General features: G+C 52.5%; 1 non-coding gene and 1 pseudogene across 1 annotated transcript; both read left to right on the plus strand.

Moving 5' to 3' along the window:
* The first annotated feature begins 9,120 nt into the window (after positions 1–9,120).
* Positions 9,121–9,275, plus strand: LOC124749036. Its single transcript, XR_007011779.1, has one exon. It is a non-coding gene; the product is annotated as a 5.8S ribosomal RNA (ribosomal RNA).
* Positions 9,276–9,463: 188 nt separating this feature from the next.
* LOC124749032 overlaps positions 9,464–10,000 on the plus strand; it is a 4,220-nt pseudogene continuing 3,683 nt past the window's right edge.

Below are 10,000 nucleotides of genomic sequence, written 5' to 3' on the forward strand. Positions count from 1 at the left end.
CTAACCCATGTTGTGCCTTAACCTAACCCATGTTGTCCCCTAACCTAACCCAAGTTGTCCCCTAACCTAACCCATGTTGTCCCTTAACCTAACCCATGTTGTGCCTTAACCTAACCCATGTTGTGCCTTAACCTAACCCATGTTGTCCCCTAACCTAACCCATGTTGTCCCCTAACCTAACCCATGTTGTGCCTTAACCTAACCCATGTTGTCCCCTAACCTAACCCATGTTGTGCCTTAACCTAACCCATGTTGTCCCCTAACCTAACCCATGTTGTCCCCTAACCTAACCCATGTTGTCCCCTAACCTAACCCATGTTGTGCCTTAACCTAACCCATGTTGTGCCTTAACCTAACCCATGTTGTCCCCTAACCTAACCCAAGTTGTCCCCTAACCTAACCCATGTTGTCCCCTAACCTAACCCATGTTGTGCCTTAACCTAACCCATGTTGTGCCTTAACCTAACCCATGTTGTGCCTTAACCTAACCCATGTTGTCCCCTAACCTAACCCATGTTGTCCCCTAACCTAACCCATGTTGTGCCTTAACCTAACCCATGTTGTCCCCTAACCTAACCCATGTTGTGCCTTAACCTAACCCATGTTGTCCCCTAACCTAACCCATGTTGTCCCCTAACCTAACCCATGTTGTCCCCTAACCTAACCCATGTTGTGCCTTAACCTAACCCATGTTGTGCCTTAACCTAACCCATGTTGTCCCCTAACCTAACCCATGTTGTCCCCTAACCTAACCCATGTTGTCCCCTAACCTAACCCATGTTGTCCCCTAACCTAACCCATGTTGTCCCCTAACCTAACCCATGTTGTCCCCTAACCTAACCCATGTTGTCCCCTAACCTAACCCATGTTGTCCCCTAACCTAACCCATGTTGTCCCCTAACCTAACCCATGTTGTCCCCTAACCTAACCCATGTTGTGCCCTAACCTAACCCATGTTGTGCCCTAACCTAACCCATGTTGTGCCCTAACCTAACCCATGTTGTGCCTTAACCTAACCCATGTTGTCCCCTAACCTAACCCATGTTGTCCCCTAACCTAACCCATGTTGTCCCCTAACCTAACCCATGTTGTCCCCTAACCTAACCCATGTTGTCCCCTAACCTAACCCATGTTGTGCCTTAACCTAACCCATGTTGTCCCCTAACCTAACCCATGTTGTCCCCTAACCTAACCCATGTTGTCCCCTAACCTAACCCATGTTGTCCCCTAACCTAACCCATGTTGTCCCCTAACCTAACCCATGTTGTCCCCTAACCTAACCCATGTTGTCCCCTAACCTAACCCATGTTGTCCCCTAACCTAACCCATGTTGTGCCCTAACCTAACCCATGTTGTCCCCTAACCTAACCCATGTTGTGCCTTAACCTAACCCATGTTGTGCCTTAACCTAACCCATGTTGTCCCCTAACCTAACCCATGTTGTCCCCTAACCTAACCCATGTTGTGCCTTAACCTAACCCATGTTGTGCCGTAACCTAACCCATGTTGTGCCTTAACCTAACCCATGTTGTGCCTTAACCTAACCCATGTTGTGCCTTAACCTAACCCATGTTGTGCCTTAACCTAACCCATGTTGTGCCTTAACCTAACCCACGTTGTCCCCTAACGTAACCCACGTTGTCCCCTAACGTAACCCACGTTGTCCCCTAACGTAACCCACGTTGTCCCCTAACGTAACCCACGTTGTCCCCTAACGTAACCCACGTTGTCCCCTAACGTAACCCACGTTGTCCCCTAACGTAACCCACGTTGTCGCCTATCGTAACCCACGTTGTCGCCTAAACCTGCTCTGTAATTGTTATACGACTCGTTCAATTAGTGTAGTGTTGCCCACCCGCAACCCTCGCAATATAGTTCGCTACTCGCACTGCCCGCTCCCCTGTGTATCGCTTCATGTTAAACACCTTGCAAGTCTTGCTGACTTTCCACATGCTCCTGCTGTACACTGTAATGTGGATGGCAGCAGGGCGTACATGCCGCCCCCCCCCCCCCCCCACCTCTCCCCACGTCCCCACCTTGCCCCCTGCCTTCGCAAGGTGGTTGGTGACAAGTTTGCATGTTCAATGCCCTTCGCATGCGACGTACGCAGGCTACGTTGTGGTGCGGCCTGTGTCAACTGTCCGCTGATGTCGTACGCGTGAACCACAATCTGTACTGCACATTCGTCCTTATGTACTGAATGATACATCGTGGCACATGTGTGACCGTACAACGACTGCGCCCAAAAACGGCGGACCATACAGTGCAAATATTGTGCACGCAGCTACGTGTCGTCTCCCTATGAGAGCTGGATTGCAGTGTGGTACGCCATAGAGACGTGTGGGAGGAACGGACGCCGTGGATGGCGATCAGCATGAGCTGTCTGTTGATGTATTCGGACCTAGTCGTCTCTCCTCACACACCGTGATGGCATGGTGCAGCGCGTTCCATATCTGCGACATGCTACAGAAGCCGGTTGACAGTCGTTCGAGCAATGGACATCGCATACGTACGGGGGCCACCTTCCACGTATTGTCTAGGCGTGCACATTTTGTTGCGTGTATGTGGGCAGACGTAGTGTGGCGTGACACCTGACACAGGCATGCAATAATGGTTGAAGTTGCAAATGGCGATGGACGCCTACGTTTTCTGGTGAAGTTACGCAAATGAAGAAATGGTAACCCGTTGTGGTGCGGTTGTTCTCGCTAGGGGTGAATCGGTGATGGCGACGATAGGTTGAGGTACTAACCGGTTGTTCCAGCGATACCCACCATGCCGACGAAACTGAACGGCATCTGGGTGTGAAGCGATACGCGGCGGTGGCTGGGTGGGACCGTCCCCGGCCGGTGAGGGGGCGCCTCCCGGCGTGCTGGCCGCGCGGTGCGTGGGCGCACGCGCTACAGCCGGCTGGTGGGGGCGGCCAGTGGCAGGCGCGCCGGCCGACGGACGCGGCAGGCGTCGCAGCTGCGCGCCGGCGCACCCTGCGCGCGGCGCCGTGCGGCCAAAGTAGGTCCTCGCGGGCCCGGTGCGAAGCGCGGTGGACATCTGCAGTGTGCTGGTCCGATTGAGGACTGTGTGCGTTGAGGATGCGCCGCCGCCCGGCGCTCGGCGCCGCGACGCCGTCTGCTGCTCGGTCGCCCCAGCGGTTCTCGCTGGTGGTTTGTATCGCAGCTGTGCGGATGTGTTGGCGTGTGCGCTGTGCTGGGAGAGTTCGCTTCGGCACCCAAGTGGGGCTTTTGTCCTTCTGTGGCGCTGGCGTTGGAGCTGCCGGTCACCGTAGGTGGCGCGTGTTGTCTCCCGCCGGCAATGCCACGACAGCACGCTCCCGGGCCTCTGTCGGCAGCGGCAAGCTCAGTTGGGAGCACGGGTGGTCGCACCGAAAGCGTCTACTCGCCTAACTCCGGGCGATTGCGCCTCTCTCGAACCCGACCAAGTACTTGGGACGGCGCTGCGCGCCGCCGGGACCTGAGAGGGTTTCGAGGTGTATTGTGCAGGGGAGCTCAGCCTCCTCCTGTTTGCAGAATGATTGAGCGGACGCTTGCGTGTTCGCGCGGGCCCCCGGGACACACTCCCGGGCGGCCGGCTGCTCAGCTCTAGTTGACGCAGCTCCCTGGTTGATCCTGCCAGTAGTCATATGCTTGTCTCAAAGATTAAGCCATGCATGTCTCAGTACAAGCCGCATTAAGGTGAAACCGCGAATGGCTCATTAAATCAGTTATGGTTCCTTAGATCGTACCCACGTTACTTGGATAACTGTGGTAATTCTAGAGCTAATACATGCAAACAGAGTTGAGGAACTTATAATGGCATCACAACTTGTGGTGGCTAACAGGCCTGGAAATCCTCCTACATATGCTGCAGGGGGAGGACAGGGCACAAATATTGATGTGACCCTCATAACACCAAATTTGGTTAACTCTATTCAAAATTGGAGAGTACTAGAGAATGCCACCACAAGCGATCACAACTTGATATCCTTTACCTTGGGCGAAAGAGAGTGCCGCTGGGCCACGGGGTGGGAGGTGCAACTAAATTATAGAAGAGCTGACTGGGAGCGCCTAGCAAGGGAGTGTGACATTCCTCCATTACCTGAAGGTGACATGTATCTAGACATAGACATTGACCAAAGAACAGAGGAGCTGGTGAATGCAGTGACAAGAGCGGTGAAGGCAGCCGTACCTACAAGGAGGAGGGCCATGGCGGCCTCTCCGTCACCATGGACTGCAGAACTAGGTGAACTGCGTCGATCTGTCAGAAGGTTAAGAAGGCACTACCAGCGCAGTGTCGTCTGGCAAGAACGCCAAAGGTGGCAGATATTATACAGGGAGGAAAAGCAGAAGTTCCAAAAGGAACTACGCGAAGTTAGGATGCGAAGTTGGGAGAATTTCGTGCTTAACCAGCTGGTCACGGACCCATGGGGGCTCCCATACAAGCTGGTAAGGGAAAAAATCCGCTCTCCTCTGGAGTTATCAACAGTCAGGTACGGAGACAGGATGACGGAGTCCTGGCAGGAAACTGCGGGGGTCCTCCTCCAGTCTCTGCTGCCTGACGACAATGCGGAAGGGGAAACAGAAGGGCAGAAACAACTTAGAAACGAAGACCAGGAGGAATACGGAAATGAGACGGCTGTCTACCCTTTTTCAGAGGAGGAGGTGGCAGCTCATATAAGATCACTGAAAATAGGTAAAGCTCCTGGGCCGGACGGCATTGTGGCGGAGGTGGTGCAGTTTCTGGCGCCACAATTAACTGCGCCATTAACGCATCTGTACAACGAGTGTCTCCGACAGAGGAAATTTCCGAAGAGATGGAAAACAGCAAATGTAATCATCATAAAGAAAGGAATAGACAAGGACCCAGCAAATGTGAAATCTTACAGGCCGATTTGCCTGTTGGACATATTCGGTAAAATATTAGAGAAACTGCTGGCTGACAGATTGACGGCACACCGAGTGTTGTGCGGGGTGAGTGACAGGCAGTTCGGTTTTAGGCCGGGGCGATCAGCATCTGATGCTATTGCTCTGGCGGCTGAGGTCTGTAGCTCGACCCCGCATAAATACGTGGTTGGCATCATGGTGGATATCAGTGGCGCCTTTGACAACCTTTGGTGGCCTTCGCTCTTCTCCTGCTTGCGGGAGAAAGAGTGTCCAGGGCCGCTATATGGCTGCCTGAGGAGCTATTGTAAGGATCGGGAGGTCTGGTTATCATCGTCTAGCGAAAGAGTTGGAAAGGTAATCACTAAAGGATGTCCCCAAGGCTCTGTCTTAGGACCCCTTTTCTGGGATATCCATATGGAGCCATTACTAGATAAATTGCAACAAAGCAATGAGGTGCTAGAGGTGATAGCCTACGCGGATGACCTCCTCCTGTTGGTTGGCGGCCGTAGCCGCGAAGACATAGAACCAAAAATAGAGACAGCACTAGACAAACTTCAGAAGTGGTGCCAATCGACAAAAATGACGATATCACCTAGTAAATCGACTTACTTACTACTGAAAGGGAACCTTATTAGAAACCCGACTGTTAGAATAGATGGTTCACCAGTTCTCCGACGACGAGAGACACGTTACCTGGGAGTTATCATTGATGAGAGGTGGAATTTTGGGAAGCATATTGAAACAGTCACCCAGAGAGCCCTTCAGATATTAAATAACTTAATCTCCATAGGCCACAAAAGATTTCATCTTCCTCCACACCTAATTAGACTTTACCATAATAGTATTCTAACCTCAGTAGTGGGCTACGGCTCGGGAGTCTGGGCGCACAGGCTCACGAGGGTGGTGCCCGCCATGGCAGTGAGAAGGGTTCAGAGAAGCATGATATTAAGATCAGTAGGGGCCTATAGAACATCTCCAGGGGGAGCCCTATTAATAATAATGGGGCTCTGTCCCCTGGATATAAAGATTAGAGAACAGGCGGCTTGGTATTGGGCCAAGAGGGGAAATAATGAGAAAATTGCTGAGATCATGGGTATCAGATTAAGGGACAAAAGAGAGATAAGGTCAAAAGGGGAAGAGCTCTGGCAGGAGTTTTGGGAAGCAGAAGAGACTGGACGAAGAACTTTCCAGTTCCTACCCGAGGTGAGGGAGCGACTTGGCCTGAAGTACTTTGAGCCCACGCGAGGGTTGATCCACTTTCTCACTGGCCATGGACCCTACCCGACATATTTATGTCGGTTTGGGAAAAGGGCGACACCAGCGTGTGACTGTGGCGATCCGGAGGGCACGCCTGAGCACGTGGTCTATGAGTGTCCCCTCTTCAATGATATCGCCAACGGACTACGAGACAGATTACCCAACCGAGACACATACCAATTACTTAGACGAGAAGAAACGTTTCAGACCTTGAACACCCTGGCTAACGAGATATCACGCAAAGTATTAATCGACTACTTAGGAGAAATACATTAAAAAAATGAGCGACAATAACCACCAACTGAGTCCAAGAGCCCTGCTCCCATACCGCCTGTGCGTGGACTGGCCGACTACCTCTAAGTTGGGAACCGCCACGTGCAGGACTAGGGGGAGTAGGGAACAACAACCGATTGCGACACACACTTACCGGACATGACGTAGGATAGAGTAGTTTGTAGGAATTAGACATAGGAAATTAAGATAGGGACTGCAGCGAATAAACATCGAGGCCCGCCCAGTGCCAGGGGCATGCTCTTCGGGGTTAGCTCGAAGAGCAGGGCAGTAAAAGTAGGTTTATATCTTCACTGGCACGCATGTAACGCTGCAGTAAATATGTATAAATTAGATTAATAATAGGAATTAGTATAAGCAACACAAGTAGATTAGATGCCCATTGTTTATTAATGTTAACTGTAGCTCCCACTAATAAGTACACTAAGCTGCAAAAATGTAATAAAAATGAATCACTAATAGGACCCACTAATGTAGTAAGGTAGTGGGTCAAACTTGTATCATTATAATGATTTAGATAATAAAGAATTTTTTTTTTTTTTTTTTTTAAAAAAAAAAAAAAAAAAAAAAAAAAAAAAAAAAAAAAAAAAAAAAAAAAAAAAAAAAAAAAAACAGAGTCCCGACCAGAGATGGAAGGGACGCTTTTATTAGATCAAAACCAATCGGTCGGCTCGTCCGGTCCGTTTGCCTTGGTGACTCTGAATAACTTTGGGCTGATCGCACGGTCCTCGTACCGGCGACGCATCTTTCAAATGTCTGCCTTATCAACTGTCGATGGTAGGTTCTGCGCCTACCATGGTTGTAACGGGTAACGGGGAATCAGGGTTCGATTCCGGAGAGGGAGCCTGAGAAACGGCTACCACATCCAAGGAAGGCAGCAGGCGCGCAAATTACCCACTCCCGGCACGGGGAGGTAGTGACGAAAAATAACGATACGGGACTCATCCGAGGCCCCGTAATCGGAATGAGTACACTTTAAATCCTTTAACGAGTATCTATTGGAGGGCAAGTCTGGTGCCAGCAGCCGCGGTAATTCCAGCTCCAATAGCGTATATTAAAGTTGTTGCGGTTAAAAAGCTCGTAGTTGGATTTGTGTCCCACGCTGTTGGTTCACCGCCCGTCGGTGTTTAACTGGCATGTATCGTGGGACGTCCTGCCGGTGGGGCGAGCCGAAGGCGTGCGACCGCCCCGTGCGTGCTCGTGCGTCCCGAGGCGGACCCCGTTGAAATCCTACCAGGGTGCTCTTTATTGAGTGTCTCGGTGGGCCGGCACGTTTACTTTGAACAAATTAGAGTGCTTAAAGCAGGCAAGCCCGCCTGAATACTGTGTGCATGGAATAATGGAATAGGACCTCGGTTCTATTTTGTTGGTTTTCGGAACCCGAGGTAATGATTAATAGGGACAGGCGGGGGCATTCGTATTGCGACGTTAGAGGTGAAATTCTTGGATCGTCGCAAGACGAACAGAAGCGAAAGCATTTGCCAAGTATGTTTTCATTAATCAAGAACGAAAGTTAGAGGTTCGAAGGCGATCAGATACCGCCCTAGTTCTAACCATAAACGATGCCAGCCAGCGATCCGCCGCAGTTCCTCCGATGACTCGGCGGGCAGCCTCCGGGAAACCAAAGCTTTTGGGTTCCGGGGGAAGTATGGTTGCAAAGCTGAAACTTAAAGGAATTGACGGAAGGGCACCACCAGGAGTGGAGCCTGCGGCTTAATTTGACTCAACACGGGAAACCTCACCAGGCCCGGACACCGGAAGGATTGACAGATTGATAGCTCTTTCTTGATTCGGTGGGTGGTGGTGCATGGCCGTTCTTAGTTGGTGGAGCGATTTGTCTGGTTAATTCCGATAACGAACGAGACTCTAGCCTGCTAACTAGTCGCGTGACATCCTTCGTGCTGTCAGCGATTACTTTTCTTCTTAGAGGGACAGGCGGCTTCTAGCCGCACGAGATTGAGCAATAACAGGTCTGTGATGCCCTTAGATGTTCTGGGCCGCACGCGCGCTACACTGAAGGAATCAGCGTGTCTTCCTAGGCCGAAAGGTCGGGGTAACCCGCTGAACCTCCTTCGTGCTAGGGATTGGGGCTTGCAATTGTTCCCCATGAACGAGGAATTCCCAGTAAGCGCGAGTCATAAGCTCGCGTTGATTACGTCCCTGCCCTTTGTACACACCGCCCGTCGCTACTACCGATTGAATGATTTAGTGAGGTCTTCGGACTGGTACGCGGCATTGACTCTGTCGTTGCCGATGCTACCGGAAAGATGACCAAACTTGATCATTTAGAGGAAGTAAAAGTCGTAACAAGGTTTCCGTAGGTGAACCTGCGGAAGGATCATTACCGACTAGACTGCATGTCTCTTTCGATGTGCGTGTCGTGTCGCGCAACACGCTACCTGTACGGCTCGCAGTAGCCGTGCGCCGCGTGCGGAACCACGCGTGCCTCTCAAAACTAGCGGCAATGTTGTGTGGTACGAGCGCTGAAGCGCTGGAGCGGCTGGCCTGCGGCACCTGGCGCCTGGCGCCGGTTTTGAATGACTTTCGCCCGAGTGCCTGTCCGCTCCGGTGTGGAGCCGTACGACGCCCGTCGGCCGTGAGGCCGTTGGACACAGAACGCTGGAACAGGGGCCGCCACACGCCTCACTCCCGCCTATGCGACCGTCTCGAAAGAGACGGCGGAAACTTGAGAAAAGATCACCCAGGACGGTGGATCACTCGGCTCGTGGGTCGATGAAGAACGCAGCAAATTGCGCGTCGACATGTGAACTGCAGGACACATGAACATCGACGTTTCGAACGCACATTGCGGTCCATGGATTCCGTTCCCGGGCCACGTCTGGCTGAGGGTCGGCTACGTATACTGAAGCGCGCGGCGTTTGCCCCGCTTCGCAGACCTGGGAGTGTCGCGGCCGCCTGTGGGGCCGGCCGCGTCTCCTCAAACGTGCGATGCGCGCCCGTCGCCTGGCGGTTCGCATACCGGTACTTTCTCGGTAGCGTGCACAGCCGGCTGGCGGTGTGGCGTGCGACACCTCGTACAACGACCTCAGAGCAGGCGAGACTACCCGCTGAATTTAAGCATATTACTAAGCGGAGGAAAAGAAACTAACAAGGATTCCCCCAGTAGCGGCGAGCGAACAGGGAAGAGTCCAGCACCGAACCCCGCAGGCTGCCGCCTGTCGTGGCATGTGGTGTTTGGGAGGGTCCACTACCCCGACGCCTCGCGCCGAGCCCAAGTCCAACTTGAATGAGGCCACGGCCCGTAGAGGGTGCCAGGCCCGTAGCGGCCGGTGCGAGCGTCGGCGGGACCTCTCCTTCGAGTCGGGTTGCTTGAGAGTGCAGCTCCAAGTGGGTGGTAAACTCCATCTGAGACTAAATATGACCACGAGACCGATAGCGAACAAGTACCGTGAGGGAAAGTTGAAAAGAACTTTGAAGAGAGAGTTCAAAAGTACGTGAAACCGTTCTGGGGTAAACGTGAGAAGTCCGAAAGGTCGAACGGGTGAGATTCACGCCCATCCGGCCACTGGCCTCCGCCCTCGGCAGATGGGGCCGGCCGCCCGCGCGGAGCAATCCGC

The sequence above is a fragment of the Schistocerca piceifrons genome, unplaced genomic scaffold (assembly GCF_021461385.2).
Source record: "Schistocerca piceifrons isolate TAMUIC-IGC-003096 unplaced genomic scaffold, iqSchPice1.1 HiC_scaffold_425, whole genome shotgun sequence".
In the NCBI taxonomy this organism is placed as follows: domain Eukaryota; kingdom Metazoa; phylum Arthropoda; class Insecta; order Orthoptera; family Acrididae; genus Schistocerca; species Schistocerca piceifrons.